Source organism: Sciurus vulgaris (assembly GCF_902686455.1).
Source record: "Sciurus vulgaris genome assembly, chromosome: 7".
NCBI lineage: Eukaryota > Metazoa > Chordata > Mammalia > Rodentia > Sciuridae > Sciurus > Sciurus vulgaris.
In genome coordinates this window covers 97,565,255-97,585,823 of record NC_136467.1, presented here as the reverse complement: position 1 = coordinate 97,585,823, position 20,569 = coordinate 97,565,255, and the positions used below count along the sequence as shown (strand labels likewise).

General features: G+C 36.3%; 1 protein-coding gene across 1 annotated transcript in view; it reads right to left on the bottom strand.

Moving 5' to 3' along the window:
* Positions 1–20,569, bottom strand: part of EYS (eyes shut homolog) — a gene marked incomplete at its 5' end in the record, with an annotated part of 1,696,555 nt that overhangs the window by 169,131 nt on the left and 1,506,855 nt on the right.

The window sequence follows — 20,569 nt, the reverse complement described above, 5'->3', positions numbered from 1 at the left end:
TAGTAGATCACAAAACAGTTCTAGCCCTCATAACTGGTAACATTTGCAACTGTTTCTGGGTATCTTCATTAGGAGATTCATCTGACACCTAAGGACTCAGTGACCAAGCTGAACATATCCTTTTTCTATACTTATCTTAGCACTCAGGAGACCTAAAACCCACCTTCCCTGACACCTTTCCTGAGCTGTCCTCCTTTTATGATTATTTTAGTTTTGTTCTATTTCACATATCTGATGTTCTTACTCTTCTCCATGCTCCCTGCTGCTTTGCTTTCTTGGTTCTTATTCTAGGAAAAATTCTATTATAAAGGGTTAGTTAAGATATAAAACAGAAAACAAAACAAAACAAAACATTTTTTCCTACCTTTTACACCATTCAGTACAGCACTTCTGACACCAGATGTGTGAGTGTTTTGTTCCACATACCAACCGATCAATTCTATAGCATGTCCCAGTTGGGTGTCCTCTGATTCAATTAAATTCTTATGCTATCTACCTGGAGTTTGTGTAAAATTCTCAGATTGAGGGTTCAGTCCTGCAAGACTGCTTCCATTCAGATGCCAGTTGAAAGCCGAGGTTATGGCCTGCACTGGCTGTAAATTAGAGTTCTTCTCTTTGGGTTTGATTGATTTCCTTTAATGGCACAGAGAACTCAGAGAAACTTTTTAAAATATTTGCTTATTTTTTAATAAAGGATATTATGAAAGATACAGATGAGCAGCCAATGGAGGAAATGCATAGGGTAAGGCATGTGGGTAAGGACATGCAGTTTCCATGCCCCATCCAGGTGCATTACCCTCCAGGAGCCTCCACATGTTTCATTATCCAGTAGCTCTCTGAACCTGGACCTTTTGAATTTTAAGGAGGGGTTCAGTATGTAGTCATGATTGATTATCATATTAGCCATTTGGATCAAAATATCAAAATGACCTTTCCAGTGATCAGCCCCCATCATGAAGGACCCCCATCCACTAATTATCTCATTGGTTACAGAAACCGCTCTGATCCACTGGTTTTATAAAGTTGTATGACAGGAATCAGAATGAAGATCAAATAGATGTTTCAAAATACTATGGCATAGAATTCTGTATGGGAAGGATTATGGATTCAGTTTGACCTGTTTGCAGTCATATTAAGTTGGCACCTCCATGACTGCCCCAGAGTAACCCTCATCAGTTTTACCTACATGGTTTCCCAGAATGCTATATGAAGGAAAAACCATTAGAGTGCTGTGTGGAGCTTCACAAGCAGACCTGCTGCCAGGAACGTGTCTGATTCTTTGAAATGAGCTCAAGGCAAACCAGGTACATTCTGGCTTGAACAAAGTAAATTTGGTCTTGATCATTATTTATTCCTCTACATCTAACCCACATGGCAGAGATCCAACTGGTGTTGCTGTCACCCAGGACCACACTTCTGTCAGTAAACACCAATAAATTATACTCTGTATAATCTTGGATCTGTTTGACTATTTTCTTTGGTCTTGCAGCAGCTTAAAGTCAGTTCTCATACATTGGGACTGGGTTGTTTTTAAACAGAAGAATCGAGAAAAACACATTCACCCTCATCCTCCTCCTCATCTAAATAAGTGGAACATCTCTCTTTATCATTTTCATTAACTGTTCACCTGCTTTTTCCTTGGACATTTCCCAGAACACAACCCCATACTGTTTTCTTTCTAAAAATATGCATATTTCCTTCATTGTTCACTTAATATAATATATACTCAGAGACGGTGTTTACATTGTTATTTAACCCTTAAATTCCATGTCTTTATGAGGTTTTCAGAAATGATTTTTCAGTAGTTTTATGGGCTTTCCTCTCCCAGGTCCTCACCTGAAATGGCCACTACCTGAAGCAGGAACTTGTCTTGTTCACTGCTGCACTTTTGAGCTTAGAGCAGATCCCACACACAGTATGCCCTCGATATTTGTTGAGCAAATGAGGAAATAAATGGGCAGAATGGTTCTTACTTTATGCTTTCTGATTTCTACTCCCTCCTAGACAGCATTCATATTTATTAAGTGCTCACTGATGTTGGCTAAATTGTGTTTCCCCAAATTCCAATGTTGAAGCCCTAACTCCTAGCTTCTCAGAATGAAACTGTATTTGTACATAGGGCTTTCAAAGAGGTGATCAGGTTAAAATAAAGTCAGTTAGATTGAGCCCCAATTCAATTTGACTGGAGTCCCATAAGGAAATTTGGAACAGGAGGAAGGGAAAATTTGAACACACACACAAAAAGAAATGAATATGTATGCACAGAGCAAAGGGCAGGTGAAGACACAGGAGGTGACTATCTGCATACTAAGAGAGAGAAAGCAGAGAGGAAACTGAACATGTCCACACCTTGTCCTTGGATCTCCAGACTCCAGAACTGTGAGAAAGTAAGTTTATGTTGTTTAATTCACTTAGTCTGTGGTGTTTTGTTATGGCAGCCTGAGTATTTATTTTGCCAGATATTCTATAAACCCTTTGTATGTAATTCTATTAAGAATTCTATGATATATTTTTATGACCACCATTTTACAGATAAAGAGGCATTAATTAACTTCCTTTTTTTCACACAGCCAGAATTGGGAATGTAGACAACTTGATTCATGCTGTTCCCTCTGCCTGGAATGCCCTTCCCTCACTTCTGAACATTTAAACTCTGAACAAGCTAGAGGAAACATCTTCTTTCATTGAATTCTTGGATTTGGGCTCTGAACTTGCTTTTTTTTTTTTTTTTGTGGTGCCGGGGATTTGAACCCAGGGCCTTGTGCTTGCAAGGCAAGCACTCTACCAACTGAGCTATATCCCCAGCCCTGAACTTGCTTTTTGATAACAATTCTTCTGCCTTAATTTTAGCTTCAAACTTTTCTAGGTGCCTGCTCAAGAACCTGCTTAGCTTTCTAGAAGGGTGCTTCACATTATCCATCACAGCCCTTTGAAATTCAATCTAGACCCCTTCTGGGATGAGAATTTGTTCACATTCTGGGGGCCTGGCTATTGGCTAAAAGGCTTCTTGGTAATAAATGTACATGTATTGAAGAATTCACTTATCCCAGAATTCCACGTTGCCGTTCCCTCTTAGGTGTACAGGAATTCCTGCAGGTCTCATATTGGTTGCATGATTATATTTCCCTGGTGCTGTCATATATAGTGCTCTACTCTTAACAATCACTTTTCCCCAGAATTAGAAGCTGTTTCCTAGAGCCCCAGGCTTCCTATGCAGTTTGTCTGTTTCCATGTTTCTGTTTATCTTAAACACAATAACAAACTAGAATGTCCAGGCATGACCTGTGTGGCATGATACTTAGATTGCCAATACTTCACTCATTCATTCATGTGTGCATTCACTTATTCATTTATTCTTGTCTCATTTATCTATGTAACTAAGAACTTTTTATATGGTACCATAATACGGATTCAGGAACAGACTCTGATTTGATAATAACAACACAAACAAGCTTTTTATATGATTAACAATTTGCAAGAAATCTTCCCTAACTAAACTACACAAAATGTAATTTGAAGGCATGTTATTGATAAAATTCAGGTGTCTTCCTACATGTCACAGGAAGCAATCTAAAATGAAATCAATTGAAAATAAGTTGCAAAGTGGTAAACGGGAGCCTGCCATGCGGATGTGCTCATTGTAGGAGAGCGATGGTATAAGGATAAGGGATAACTGGGGATTCTAAGGTCCTGGAAGGAATACTGAAATGGAATCCTGTTGAAGAAGGAAGATTAGTGTTATTCCAGGTACTGCCCATGAGGGAGAAACTCTATTTAGTAACAGAGTGTTAGTGAAGAGTGGCAACTGAGTAGAATAATCAGTATAGGTTAGCAGACATTCTTTTTTCGGGGGCAGGGGGGTTGAACTCAAGTATGCTTATCCACTGAGCCACATCCCCAGCCATTTTTATATTTTATTTTGAGACAGGGTGGTCTAGCTAAGTGGCTTAGGGCTTCGCTAAATTGCTGAGGATATCTTTGAACTTGCAATTCTCTTGCCTCAGCCTCCCAATGCCCTGGGATTACAGGCATGCACCACCATGCCTGGCTGGAGTGAGCATTAAGTACTGATGATTGTAGGAATATAAAGGGAAATTAATGTAGTCCCTGTCATTAAGAGATGGGGAAAACAGGTTCATAAGACAATGGGTAGAAGTGCGCTAGTGATTGCCATATCAAGAGTACTAACATCTGAAGTGATGTCAAACACTGTTAAGATCCAAATTTCCTAACCATTCTTCTTAATAAAAATAAATACTTAGTACAGTTTTGAGAATTCTGCCTTAGGGTGAGGAATAAGAAAAGAAGAAATAGAGATCAATATATTTTGATGGGTGATAGGGGAATTGGGCTGCATATTTCATAGTTTCTTCTCCTGATTTATTCCCTCCTTCTCCACACTTTTCCCTGCCATGAAGGGTTGACCTGTGAATTGTGTTGATTGGACTTCTTTGCCTTCTTTGTGGGAAGCTCCATGGACAAATCAAAATGAAAAAGAAATTGAAGTCTGGGCATTTCTCCCTGGCCCCTTATTGCTGGGACATGATAAACTGACTGTTTTCCTTAAATGAAGCTTACCTCTTTCACTTAGTAGCTCTTCCCTTCAGGGTCCTAAGAATTGCTTCCTTCCTGCCTCCCTTTGACCTTAGACTGGCAGGAGCTCTTTCATACTGGCCCTGGGTTTTCTATTATTCCTCCTGGTTCCCCTATACCCTGGTGCTTTTGTTGTTATACAGTCGCTTCACTAGCCTTTTCTTAAAACATCCCAATTTGAATTTGAGAGTGAATTCTTCTCGAAACCTTCATATGAGTCAAGAACCAATCAAAAGCACTAAGGAAAGGCAGAGGCAATCATGAGCCTGATGGTGAGGGTGGACATGTAAGGAGATAAGAAACTTAGAGTCCTTTGGCTCAAGTACTATGCAGGTGCCCAGGGTTCATTCCTGGCTGCTAGGTTTGGGAGGGGTCTGGGAACTGAAAACTTTCTACCACTATTCAAAGGCCTAGACATTGACATGCCACTGTCCCACATATCTGGGGTTGCAACTTAAATCCAGCTCCCACTGAACAAGAGCTATTAGTGTTTTGACTCAAGGAACATGGGGTAACTTAAGCCTTTAAACAGGGGACTGAAAATGGTGTCAGCTTTTAGAATCAGATGGAAGCTGGGGATGTAAGAAGGTCAGCTTGGATGGAGTAACCTTAATTTTATTCAATTTCCTTTTGGAAAGTTTTCATTTTCATGACATCACCTATTATGGACTATATGCCCCCCAAATCCATGTGCTAAAGCTTAATTCCCACAATGGTATTATTAGGTAAGACCTTTTGGGAAGTGATTAAGTCATCAGACTCCACCTCATGCCTATAATAAATGAGTTGCTTTTAAATGGGTGCAAGGGAACTACCTTAGGCCCTTTTTGTTCCGCCCTTCTGCCAAGTGAGGACACCCAGAGTCATTTTTCATAACTGTGAGAAATAAATTTTTATTGTTTGTAAATTCCCCAGTCTGCAGTATTTTGTTATAGCACAAACAGACAAAGACATCAACTTCTGAATTGTAGCAAATTTCCATTGTAACATTATTGGAAAGCATGCACTTACCTAGCTGATAATATTGTTACCATTTAATTGTAATTATATTTCTCACTACAAAATAACAAGGTAGCAATCTGGTTGATAAATCATTCATATGCATTTAGATTTGAATTTATTTAACAATAAAATTAGATTTCTGACCTCTACACAATTAAAGAAGAAACTTTAGGGGAGAAGGGAAAACAGAAGACTCAACTAACTAGTCAAACTTACCCTTTCTTACAAAATGAATGTATTTTTGGAATTGTTTGTGTAGTAGTGAAGAGACTGATCCAATCACAATCTAATTGACAGGTCTGAAGTGGAGTCTGCTGCTGTCTATGAGATACTGTTAAAATAACTAGTCCTTACAGGGTTTTACAATTGTTAGTATTATGCTAAAATAGGAATATGCACCAGGTTCTAGGGAAGTAAGGCTCTGCAGTTGTTGCTAAATTCCAGATGGAAACAAATTGTTTTAACATTTGAAGATAACACTAGTCATCTGTTCAACCATCCAAGATGTCCAGTTTGCCATGGGGAAATCAAGAATCATTTTCTTAAATTCATTTTTTAAGAAAGTTTAAACATGATAGAACTATCAAATGTGGTTTAATTCTCTTGGTCGAAAGAGAAAAAGTAAGTGATCTATATGTGATTGCACCATAATTACTGATTTTATTTTCTCTTTAGAGTGTCAGATCTGACTTAGTTGATTAAATCTGCACCAGTTGTGAATTAACACATTTGTTTTATCCAAAATGATAACACAATGAGTACACACATTTGGCAAGCTTAGCAAGGGGATTCTGTAAGGAGAAGTGCAATGGTGAAGTCACACATGTGCACTTGAGGGTTCTGAGTTGGTTGAACACATATTGTACAAGAACTGGACAGCTCTGGCCCTTGTTTTATCAAGGGTCAGGAGCAACAAAGTGAACTAAATAACAGAAATCAAAAGGCAAACACTGCCACCAGAAGCTCACAGGACTTAGCAAGAAACACATTCTTGAAAGTCATTAAACAATTTTGAAAAGAAATTCAAGCTGTGGGGACTGAGCTCTGAGATCAGAACAATAAGCTCCATGAATTGGAACAGAAGCTTTCTGAAAGAAATGTCTATAGTTTTGAAGAATACTTTTCCCAGACAAGCTTCTTTGTGAGGTTTTTTTTTTTTTTTTTTTTTTTTTTTTTTTTTTTTTTTTTTTTTAATAGCAAACATGCCTATTTTTGACTCAGCTTAGAAATGAAATATTTCAAAAGTCCTTTCAAGCTCAATATCTCTCAAACTACTCCTTCAAAGTTACACTTTCAGGGGTACTAGAGAAGTAGGATTAAGAGGGATACCAAGTTTGTAAAATTTTCATAGGCATAAAAAATACACAAAAATCTTCACTATTCCCACTAATTTCTTTAGTATTTTAGACAAAAAAAAAAAAAAAAAAAAGAAAAAAAGAGAAAAAAACTTGTTGGAAAAGATGGCAATATCAGCAGGAATGAGAAAATATTTAAAAGTTCAATTTTGACAAAAGAAAGAATGAAAAAGTGCTTTCCTCCCTAGGGTTTGGCATTTCTAAGGAATTTTCATGAGAATTATTTTTATGAGTTTTGTTTTCAGTGATTAATGTCATTGAGTAAAAATACTACCAAAAGTAAGGATGAATACATTATTTGAACCATATAACAAAAACAACAAAAAGATAAAATTATCTCCAAAAAAATATTTCTGGAGAAATGATATCAAACATAGAGATAATTTAATTAGGTAGCTACTAATGGCCTTATCTATACATTTGAGAAAATTATTCTAACCACAGTTGGTTGGTTTGATTTTCATCATGTGCAAAATGCGGAGTGAGGCAATTTACATTAAAGACAGAATATTTTGACTAGCCTGATTTTGCATGGAAACAGAAAACTATTTCTTAAGATATATATTGATGTGCATCTATGAATCTAAACATTATAAATATAAGTTAAAGCAAGTTATTTTTTTCCTTGTTAAGATACATGCAAACAAACTAGAAGTGATTTTAAATAATTCAAATTCAAAGTTCAATTTTAATTGAAACCAAAATGGTGTTTTGGAAAAATGGATGTGAAGCAGTTCAAGTTCCCAGTCCCCTTTGTGGATAAGGTGCTTTCCTGGCTGTTGCTTCTCTGCAGCATTTTGTGTTCTCTAGTAATCCAACCAAATCACTCTTCTGCCCATGATGGACTATACTTGTTGTTTTTGCCTACCTAGTTCCCTTTCTTTGTGTGTACCAACCCAGCCTGGCCAGTCAGATCCACCTGGCCCTAATGTTATCCGTCAAGAAGAGACTTCTTATTGAATTTGATAAGTGGATGCAGGAAAGAGGCTTTTTCTTTGCCCTGCAACCCATGCTGTGAGGACCATCTAGTTTGAATGCCAACAGGCTTCTTTTCTAGCTGTTTGGATAAAAAGCAGCAAGTGAAGCCAGAGAGAAAGCAGAACAAAGACTGAAAAGGATGCAGAGCACATTGCCTGACCCTGCCTGAAGCCCTAGACTTCCTAATAAGAGACAATCATTCCTTTTTTGTTTGAAGCTAGTTTGTGTGGGTTTCTGTCCCTTACAGCCAAAATGATCTTGGCTAATTCAACAAATAAGCAATAGAAAAGGCTAAAAGGGAAACAATTTACAGCAAATTATAAGGCAATGCATCTAGTCCTGAGCCACATACAGCAAAAAAATGGACTTTCTATGTGTCCTCAGATACATGAGAGAGAAAAATAAGAATTCTTGCTTTAATGTGTCCTGAACGTTTAGTACATTTTACTAACTGTATTAGTTCATCACATACTTAAGTCTTCTAGGTAATTTATAAGGATTTTATTTATTTATGTTTTAAAATTTCTAAATTTTATTTAAATTGACAAATGAAATGGTATATATTTTTCATAACATGATTTTTTGAAGAATATGTACACATGGAATGACTTTATCTAGTTAATTAACAGATACATTTCCTCACATCCATTCTCAGCATTTTTCAAAAGTACAATAAGGATTTTAGAAGATCTGTTTACATATAAACAGCATGATAACCTTAACAAAAAATTATATTGTGAATGATTCTTATTCTTTGATTATATGGAAGCAAATTACTGACTGGTGAATATTTAATGATGTAATTGATTTTGCCATGTGGATATTTAGTTTTAAGAAAAGATCAGAAGATTAGAAAAGTCGATGGCAAAAGATCCAGAGTAATTCATTTGACCTTAAACCACCCTACACCCCTCACCACCCATACACAAAGCCTCATGTGGATATACTTAATTACTGAGCATTAATAAGAAACATAATTACTGGGTTAAGTGCAAATTTGTAGCCCATAAGCCAAGGGAAATGAAATTGTATGAAAAAATTTGGTTGTAATGGGGTAGAAATAGTAAGATATCCTTGTATCTCAGTCTCTGTATCACACCTGATTAGTCTGACTCTTCTCACTGAGTTGAATATTAGTTCAATTCCATCAAAACATTTGTGTGAGCTAATTTTTAAAATGTGCACATCAAATAAAGTGGTTTGTGTTCTCAGCACCACCTCAACAACTCCTCTCCAATAACACTGTATTTGCCCCAGTTTTCCCTTTAGAACTTACCTAGGAGTAAGCCCTGAAAGCTTTGAGTTTGTTGCTCTGTCCACCATTCAGTGTTTATAGTTCAAACTAACTACAGGTAAATGCTAGAAATGCAGACTCCCTTAGCTGGGAGGGGCCATATGAAAACGAATGCTTGGAACTGTGCTATACCAGTCCAACATATCTACTGGCAGAGTTGGATCTGGACATGAGTCTTCAGTGGCCCAGCCCAACACTTCTATCGGGAAGCAGCTGCTCAATTGCTTTGCACATAGTTTGGCAATTTTCATTATATTACTTTGGTTTTATGCATGATTTTATATCTCAACATAACATCATAAATCTGGACCAGATGTTCAAAATTATCTGAATGGATTGTCATATTAAATAATTAAAAAGTTAATATTACTGAAGAACAATAGTCTTCAGTTGAGTTTTGTTTCTGAGTAACAAAAATATTTCATAGATGTAAACTCAATGCTTCTTAGTTTTTTGAGTATAAAATCATACTAATTCTTCTTAATAATCTCATTCACTTTTCTTTTTTTATTGTAAACAAATGGGATACATGTTGTTTCTCTGTACATGGAGTAAAGGCGTACCATTTGTGTAATCATAAATTTACATATGGTAATGTTGTTTGATTCATTCTGTTATTTTTTCCTCCCCCCACCACTCCCACCCCTCTTTTCCCTCTATATAGTCCTTCCTTCCTCCATTCTTGCCACCCTCCTTCACCCTAACCCTAAACCTAACCCTAACCCTAATGCTAACTCCTCCCACCCCCCATTATATGACATCATCTGCTTATCAGCAAGATCATTCGTCCTTTGGTTTTTTGAGATTGGCTTATCTCACTTAGCATGATATTCTCCAATTTCATCCATTTGCCTGCAAATGCCATGATTTTATCATTCTTTATGGTGGAGTAATATTCCATTGTATATATATGCCACAGTTTCTTTATCCATTCATCAATTGAAGGACATCTAGGTTGGTTCCACAATCTGGCTATGGTGAATTGAGCAGCAATGAACATTGATGTGGCCGTATCTTGTAGTATGTCATTCACTTTTCATTAAGTCCTCTTTATTATCCAGAAGATCTTAGGTGACATTTTGCGTATATTCTTGTCTGTTTTTGAGTTGACACACCAAGTAAGGTGAAGTAAAGCATCTCAATAGCATAGTAAACACAGTAAAATAAATTGAATTATTTTATGTAAAATTTTGAACACAGTCTAGTTTTATGTGTTAGCATGCTTTTTGGTTACATAACAGATTAGAAGGAAGTTTTTGTTTTCCAAGAAAAAATGTCTTTTTAGAAACTTTAAAGCAACTTTACTTAAGATCTTTCAGAATTCTAAGTAAAATTCTAAGTAAAAATGTCTGGCAAAATACCAATGTGACTCAAAGGTAATATTTTATTAAAAATCATGAAACATAAATTTATGAATTTGGGAATGCTTATTTTGCAAAGCAGGGTGACGATGATCTGCAACACAATTTTTTTTGGAGGGGTACCAGGGATAAAACTCAGGGGCACTAGACCACTGAGCCACCTCCCCAACCCTAATTTGTATTTTATTTGGAGACAGCATCCCACTGAGTTGTTTAGCACCTCACTTTTGCTAAGGCTGGTTTTGAATTCTTGGTCCTCCTGCTTCAGCCTCCTGAGCCACTGGGATTATAGGTGTGCACCACCAGGCCCGCTTGCAACACAATTTTTAAGGAGCATATATTACGTCTGAATGAAACATCATAATGAAATTAGTGTATTTTAGTAGCTAACCTGCATTTTCATCCCAGCTGCCAAATTTTCTAGCTTATGTGATCTTGACAAATGTATTATATCTTTTTGTTTCTCAGCTATCTCATTTTAAAAAATGAGATAATAAATAGTTTTTATCTTAAAGAATTATTGCAGCAATTAAACAAATGAATGTATTAAAAGCACTCAGAAGTACTCAATAAATGTGAGCTATCTTTATTAAAAATAGAAAATTGTTTCACATGACTTCTTCAAAATGACAAACAATTACTGCTATTAATCTATATTTTGTTGTATTTCTATTAAATACTTTTAGGGAGAAGTGATACTTTTTATAGAATAAATAGTTTTTCTAGGTGAAAAATTGACAGTTTACCCACTATTAGGGTTATATTTGTACAATTGGTCTTTGAACACTACCCTAATACTTTCTGAGATTTGTTTGTTATAAGTCATAGCTCTAAGATCTTGTCTTGTAAATATGTCTTTCCTGAGTATCAGCAAAATCAGTGGTAAAAATGTTAAATGCTAATATAGCAAGAAAGTATAGTAGCATAACAGCATAACAAGAAATAAGTCAGGAAAAAATGCCCCCCTAACAAAAAGCTATCCTTGTTCATGTGTTATGTTGGGTTTTTCTGTTTCATGAAATTGGTGACATGGTTTTTTGTATCAATCATTGTTGAAAAAACAGCTGTTTCCTTCTGAGGGTCAGTGACATAGGTTATTCATTATTTAGGCCATTATAGTAAGGCTTACAGTGAAAAGTCTTAAGAAGGTTCACTTGAAAGTGCTTTCTTTGCTCACATCACAGTCTGTTGAGGCTTTATTAAGATGGAGCATTAAATTCAATACTAATGACTCATGAGTACAAATGTCCTGAACTAAATGATGCAAAAAACGCACCAAGCATTTGATTAAAACATGTTAAACACATACGCACAGCCCACACACTAAAAGAAAATGGAAAAGGTCTTGCTTTTATATTGGTTTGGAGCTTCCAGGCTTTTCCTTTCCCTATTAATCATACTTGGCTGCATAGAACACTTATGCTCTGTCATTTCTTTGTAGAAACTGCCATTGTGTGAAGATGGATATGCCTTTTTCCTCCCTCTTCTCCCCAAAGATGAATTCTCAATCTCAATTGCTTTCTCGGAGCATGTGCACTTATCTTTGCCTTTTGTGCACTGGAGGAGAACAAGCTTCTCCATTTCTTTGTCTCTTAGAAATATGAGACAAGTGCCTTTTCCACTATCATGTAGCTGCCCTTTACAATGCCAGCCATACTGACATCTGCCTCCAGTGGCAAGCTTAGTGAGAGAAGTGGCTCCCCAGCAAGGTGCTCATCAGACAGCTTGGAAGAAAGAAGGGTCCTGTTTTTCCATTGTATGGGACAAACATCTTTCTCTCTCTCTCTCTCAGTCTCTTTCTCCCTTCCTTCTTTCCTTCCTTCCTTCCTTCCTTCCTTCCTTCCTTCCTTCCTTCCTTCCTTCCTTCCTTCCTTCCTTCCTTCCTTCCTTCCTTCCTTCCTTTTCTCCTTTCCTCCTACCCTTCCTCTTGAACCACTTTAAAAAAAGAGACTAATTTGAATCAAATTTTTAACCAAGACCATTCTATTAACTTAGTTCCAAATCAGAGACGGTAGCTCATAATGTTCAAGTAATTAGGTTTAGGTTGTTTGCTGGCTTAAAGAGACAATTTTTCTACATCCAGAAGTATAAATGATGTTTCATAATTTCACATATTTATATAAGTTATATGCATTAATGATATATAATTATATATCTCATATAAATATAATAGTTCATTATTATCCCTTACCTTTAGCATAAAATTTAGACTCATTTATCTGGTCCCTCTCTCCTTGCCCATCTCAACTCTTACTACTCTCCTACATATATCTTGTGCTCTAGCATACTAATTTCCTTGGAATTTCTCAAACTTTATAAATTATCTTCCTTTTTTACTTTTTATATTTGCAGCTCCTTTCATTGCCTGAGTAACTTTAAAAAAAATTCATAAATATTCAATTTGTCTCTTCCTCTAGGAAGGTAGTCTCAATTCTGGTCTTCAGGCTAGTCGAGTTTTCTACATTGCTCATATTTCATACATGTTTTTACAATGCTCTTTGTATTCACTAATTATTCATTCATTCAACAAACGTATATTGTGCATAATCAATACCACTTGTATACTTGTCTGCTGATAGGCTATTCATTCAACAAACTGACTTCCTTGAGATAAGAGACATATGGTTATTCTCATTATTCCTGGGAGTTCTGTTCTATGAAGCTGGGAAACACTAAATGAGGAAACATGGAGCTACCGTTGTTAGGAGAAGCACTGGGTTGAGTTCCTGCAAGCCTCTGGTTACAACATTGTCATCAATCAAAATGTCATTTTCATTATATATTTATTTGTCAATCTCCCTATAAAATAAGCCATCATTGAAAACCCACTATTCCATATAACCATTTTCCTTTTTAACACTTGGTGGGTATTTTAAAAATTCTTTTTTTATAGCTGCTTTATTTTTAGTCCACATATAATTATATGTTTATGGGGCACAATGTGATGTTTCATTGTATGTATGCACTATGGATTGATTAAATCAAGGTAAGTAACATGTATCTTCCACAGCCTCTTGATCTGCAAAACTCTTTTGCCTGCAAGTTCAACATTTTCCCTGTGCATCACCTTTTGAAATGTGCAAGCCGTCCAATGCTAGCCAAAAGAGATTTAACATTTTCTTGACCCTGGATAATATGACTGTAAATTTTTTTGACTTTCCACCTTTACAACAATGCTCTTCAATTCACCTTTATTTTAAATTGGTCATCAGATCATGAATCCACAAATTTAGCCACTCTTCCATCTTTTCCATAGCTTCATCACTCACTCTAGGTGTTACTTTAGCATCTTCTAGAGTGGCCTCATGTATAGATTGATGAATTCACCCTTCCTTTATCTAGATGTACCAGATTGTTGATCCATTAACACTGAACTTATGGTCAACAGCACTATAACTCATACCTGAATGAAGCTTACCTACACATGAATTTTCCCTGTAAAGCAAATCACTGTCTTCTTGAACTTAGGAACACTAGACAGTACTTCAACTGTACACTTTTGGGCCATTTAAAAAAATGAAAGCACTAACAAGAAGCAAAAAATGCAAAAGAAAAAAATGACACTAAAAAACCTACAAAAAAGACACCCATTAATAGTCGAGAGCAGACACAAGAAGATAGAGCATCGCTTTGTTTGGCCTCAGCTGGGAGCTTGCATCTTGGAGACACATTTTTCATTCTATGTGCAAACCTATTTCTTAAGGCTTAGTGAATTAAAATTCTTTATTAGAAACTATAAATTTGACAAAACTGTATGTGGAAATGTCTAAAAATTAGACAAATTTTATGTAATACTATGTATATTATGCTCCTATTTATAATATCCTTTGTTTTCAGCACCAGGGATTGAACCCAGAATCTCACATATGTCAGACAAATGCTGTAACACTGAGCTACATCCCCAGCCCTTTATGGTATTTTTAAATACATTTTCTATGGTATAATCTAACCAATCACCATGCCAAGTGATATTAAAGCATTTTTACACGTGTAATGTCAGGTGTATTTGTAAATGGTCATTATGTCTGGCAGTCTGGCAGAAAAGCAACTAGAAACTCTAGAATATTGTCTTCTCTCATGCAAAAATTCCTGAGCTATTAATAAAGCAAATGTATAGATGCTAGAGTTAGTATTGAAACATTACATCAAAAGTTCTAGTTGTTTGAAAACCCTCATGTGTACAGCTTATATTTATTGCAAAAACCAGTTATGACCTATGGAGAAATGATTAAGTGCAACTCACTGAAGGAAATGACTTTAGGTTGATTTTAAACTAGAAGAGACTATGGATTGACTCACTTATCCTCTTGCTTTTTTTCTAGCTAGTGTGCTAATGGTCACAATCAAATAATATAATTCATTCATTCGCTTAGTCAACAGATACTTTTTGAATGTTGGCAATTATTTGTTGATAGCACTCCAAACCTATTGAAAATAGTGGGAATAAAATTTAATGAAATGGTGTAGTTCCATTCCCACAGAGCTAACTGTCTGCTAGAAGAGATATACAGCCTGCAAGTAAAGAGAATAACAGTATAAATGTACACCACAAAGGGTATCAATAGAAGAAGAAAGTCTGGTGAAGGAAGAAAATACAGGTCCATGGTTGTGGGGGGAGGTGTGTGTTAGATGAGTTTTCGTCTAGTTTAAATTTTTGTGCTCTCCCAGAGCTCATGTTGAAGCTTAATCTCCAATGCAGCAGTATTAAGAGTTAGGTGGTGATTAGGCCATATGCATTCTGCTTTTGTGGATGGGATCACTACCCTACTAAAAGACTGGAGAGAAATAGCTAGAATCATTTGCCTTTTCACCTCTTCTGCCATGGACACAATGAGAGGGTCCTCTCTGTACACTAAATTCCTACAATTTGATCTTGGACTTTCTAGCCTCCAGAGCTATAAGAAATGAATTTCTATTGTTTATAAATTACCCAGATTATTACTCAGATATTTTGTTATAGTAGCAGAAATGGATTAAATTAGGTTTCTTTAAGAGACTCACTGAGATGATTTCTGAAATGAAATTTAATAAAGAAATCCCTTCCTGGGGATGGGCTGTATGATGGTGGTCACAAACTTGCCTCGTTGCAGAAGTTCAAACAGGAATAGTGAGGGGGATAAATCTAACATGCTATCGAAATTTGGATATGGGAAGATCAAGAAGGCCTCACAGGACAGGATAAGGAGTTTGCAGTTGATTTTAATTATATTTAGAAGCCATTTCAGAGGGCTCAAAAGAAAAGAGACTGCTTTCTGAATCGTAGTTTTAAAAGCTGTTTAGGCAGCTATATGGAGAATGTGTCATAGGGGACAAGCTGGGAGTCAGGAACACCAGTTAGTAGTTCTTGTAGTAGTTGAGATAAGAGAAGGTGGACTTGGTTCCTGGAAGAAGGTGTTAAGAAGAGTGTGTGGATTTTGAATATAGTATGAATGTTGAATGAAATAGACTTACTGCTGGATTGCAGTGGGGGTGAGAAAAAGAGAGGTGATGTAGGACTACTCTTAAACTTTTGTCTTGGTTAACTAGAAAGATGGTGCTACTGTCCATGAAAGAGGGATATTTCCTCTTTTTGCATATTTGCTTTCAAGATATACAACTGAAATTGGAATTTGGCTTATACTATAAGAGTAATAGAAAGAGCTACAGCAGATAGATGGCATTCGAAGTCACAGGAATGGATGGGATCATTTGTGGAGAGAAAGAAGGGCATATGAGAGGAGTTTGCAGGAACATCAGTGTTACATAGAAAAGAAGGACCTTGTGTAGTCTCTAGATAAAGCAAAACATAGTGTGAAGCCAGGAAAAATGTGCTTCTAATTCAACTAATTGCTTGGGGTATACAATTTGGATCCAGGCTTCTCTCTATCAAGAACCAATAAGAAACATTGTGCTCCAGTTAAAGAATCTGTTTTTGGAGTCATGCAAGCATGTATTCATATTTCAAGGCTAGAACTTGCTGGACATGGGCAGGTTTTCCAAGCTTTCTTCATCTCTTAAACTGTAGGGATTTATTTGCAGGCCTATTATAAGAGGTAAATACAATGAAAATAGATCTCTCACAATTCATCAGGGTGTTTTGCCATGATTTTAAATTGTTGGTGCATACAAATGATATTATAAGGGTGTAGGAAAGAGACAAAATTTAAAAATTTAACATTAAAATTTTGTTGCTAGGAGCTGGGGATATAGCTCAGTGGTAGAGAATGTGCTTACCACATATAAGGTCCTGTTCAATACCCAGCACCAAAGCAATCACCACAAATTTTTGTTATAATAAGATGCTTCTTATTAAGCTTATGCACATGTATATTGTGAGCACAGGGCAGAGCAAGGAATTTCTCTTTCAGCATCAGTTTTGTCAGTTTGGATTAGATGGTAACAAAACTATAGCATACATTTATTGAGTGCTTTCCATGTGTCCAACACTATGCTGGGCAATGTAGATATACCAATTCATTTAATCCAGATAGAAACCATACAAGGTCTCTGCAGTTATCATTTCCATTTTACAAAAGAAAATAATCTGACCAGGAAATTTAATAACTTGGTCCAAATTCAATCAGCTATTGTATGTATTTCTGTTCTTAGCCATTATCTTTTACTTCTTCTTAGATGATCTCTGTTGTAGTTTATTCCTGCTGCTTTATCAAAATGGTTTAGACAGTGTAATTTACAAACAACAGGAATTTATTGCTCATAGTCTGCAGGCTAAGTCTAAGAGCAAGGTGCCAGCAGACGTCTGTCTGGTGAGTGCTGAGGGTTTGCTCTCTGTTTCAAAAATGGAGGAAGGGACAGATAGGCTTCCTTAAGTATCTTTTATGAGGGAAGGGTACCTGAAGCAGGAACTTGACTTGTTCACTGCTGTACTTCCTGAGCAGAACAGAAACACCTTCACAGGGTGAAAAGACCTCAAGGCCTAATGGTCTCCTAAGAGTTTACATCTTAACACTTTTATGTTGAGTATTTAGTTCAAACATATAAATTTTGGGGAGGACACCAACATTTAAGAAATTTTTCCCTATATAGTCTGTTAAATTTTTCCAAGTGAACATTTAAGGTTTGAGAAAAATGTAATGCATGCTTGTCTGAAAAAGCAAGAACACTAAGGAGTATAGCAAAGTCATATGAACTCCTCTATAAAAGAAAGTAAAGGATTAAATGGACTGAAATATAAATGCAAGGATACTGTATACAGGACAAAAGAAATGTCCAGTTAATTGCACACTGAAAAATGCAGGAGAGGAATCTGAGGAGCTTTAGAGATGAGCCAAGAAAGGTTGCTAGTATACGACTGTAAGAAATTATAACAGTGGGGCACAGTGGTGCACGCCTATAATCCCAGGGGTTTCAGAGACTGAGGCAGTATGATCACAAGTTCAAGGTGAGCCTCAGCAACTTAGAGAGACCCTACACAATTTAGTGAAACTCTGTCTCCAAACAAAAAAAGAAAAGATCTGGGAATGTGGCTTAGTGGTAAAGTACCCCTTGGTCCCCCCTACCCAAAAGACATCATTAGACAAAAATGGCATTGCTCTTTATGCTCCTGGTGTGGCCTGCTTACAGGTCAGGATGTGACCTTACTGACTCTGAATGTGAGATTATTGCAAAGGTTGGCTGGCATGAGTCTTTACCATCGGTTTTCATCCTCTCCTTAAAACTTAGACTCTAGTAACTGATAACTCACTACCATTAGGAAGAGACTTTCATGAGAAGAAAATTACTTGAATATACTATTGAAGAATCTGCTTGCTCAGTAGTCCCAAATTCATTTAAATTTCAAAAGCTACAAGCACAATCTGATTACTGATGGTAGGAAAGTATTTCTCACATGGAATTCCTATAAGATTTATGCTCTCTGACCTGTGGGCCTGCAGTATGAGCTCCATGTTCATCTTTCTTGCTTTGAGCAGATGTTTTCAAAGATGTATCTCCCATCTGTAGGTGGCAGTAAGTTATTACTGTTTTTGTTACTCTGCTCAGGAGAAAGAAGATAGAATTCAATTTAGAGAAACAGAATATAAAGAGAATATTGTTCTACCTTTAGGCCAATGTAAAGAACAATAACTCAGTTCACCCCACCACCATGGGAGTTTGCCTACCTCCCCCATTTTAATTTGAGGTAAAATTGAAATACTTATGTATTCTCAGTGGACTTTCCTCTAGCTAGGTTGAACTTATGTTCGCATCAGGCTAAACAAACCTACAAAAAGAGGGTAAGGGTACTGAATAAATCAACACTTAAGAAACCCTCTGTCTCTTAGGGTGACATACTAAAGCAAGATTAGTTCAGATCTTAATGCCTGCTGCTATATTTATATTAAGAAATGGCATTTTGCTTTTTAAGTGTGTGCATACAAAACATCACATAATTATTCTTCCATTTCCACACTAAAACAAAAATAATTTTTTTTTTTTTCTAAAGCACTCCTTGATTTTCATTCCTCAGTGTTTAGAGGAAACAAAAACAACAACATGCACAAAAGGGAAAGAAACTGTGGAATTGCAGTTCTTCTCTGTGCTCTTGTCTTATGCCTTGTGGTAGTTCATATGCAAAACATGCTTCCTTACAGATGGAAGCCACCAGTCCCTGCCATTAAGGGAAACACAGCAGGACCCAGAGAGAATTGTTGAAACTGAAAACTGACTTTATAATTTAGCTCTGAGTCTTGATGCAGCATAAGTCACACTATAAATCAGAACACTGAATCCAAAAATGTAAGGCAAATAGAGTGAAGTATGAATTTCCCCTCATACTTCTTCTCTTGTTACTACAATTAAAACAACCATCAGCTCCTTTATTGCTTGTGATTTAGCAGTTAGCCAAGTAAAGTGACAATTTCGGACTACAGTAGACAAAATCATAGAAAAAGAAAAACATAGCTAGTAAGGTGATGTACTTAAGTCATATTATGCCAACAAGTATTTTTTTTTTTTTTTTTTTTTTTTTTTTTTTTTTTTAAAAAACAATGTTTCTACTATGGTGAATAAATTTTCTTAGCTTAGTTTCATATGATCTTCTATTGAAGTAGACCAATGTCTACTTTTACTATCTGTTCCTTGATTTCTTTAAAAAAATTAACTTAGGCCATAGAGATTAAGGTGGTTATTTTTAAAAAATAGCTTTGGGGGCTGGGGTTGTGGCTCAGTGGTAGAGTGCTTGCTTAGCACGTGTGAGGCCCTGGGATGGATTCTCAGCACCACATAAAAAAAAGTTAAATAAATAATATATAGGTATTGTGTCCTTCCAAAACAAAACAAAAAAAAGTATTTAAAAAAATAGCTTTGGGATATATGCTTAACATTGCCACCTTTCCCGAGCTAGCAGAATGCTTTTGGCCAACAAAATCCTTCCTACTCACATATTTTCACATATTTATGATGTATGGAATAGGATTAGCTAATTTGTGACACAGCCTACTATCATAACATTTGTTTATCCACAGGAGCCATGACAGGGATTCTGTCCTTTTCCAGTTCTCATTGTAGCAGCTGACAGAAGAAAAGTCAGAATGATGCTAATTTTAACACATCATGAGCTCAGACATCCTGCTCCTACTTTCCCAGTCTAATCGCTAACATTTAAGAACTGTTGTAATTCTTATTAAGTGTTTGTTTTCAATTTTAACAGAACATTTCACAAATGCAAAATGTGTTTTACTTTCCATGAGCAAGGTCCTTTAACAAGAACTCAGGTATCAACCATGGGAACCATCTGGTTATATTACAGGATTAGATAGCATTAGTAAAAACTTCATTCACAAGTAAGACCTCCATCCATTTTAATTCTAACTCTTGCATGAATCACCTTTGTGTGTGCATTGAGCAGGAAATGGTGTCTGTGTTAGTTGAAATTTTTTGCCTAACTTCAATAAAGAAATGAAGAGCATCGTAGTTTGGACCTGTCTTGGTGTTCATAAAAACTAGGGAGAATGACTGGAATCTTCTTATTCCCAGGAGGTAGAAAGAAGTAGTAAGTTAGACCCAGA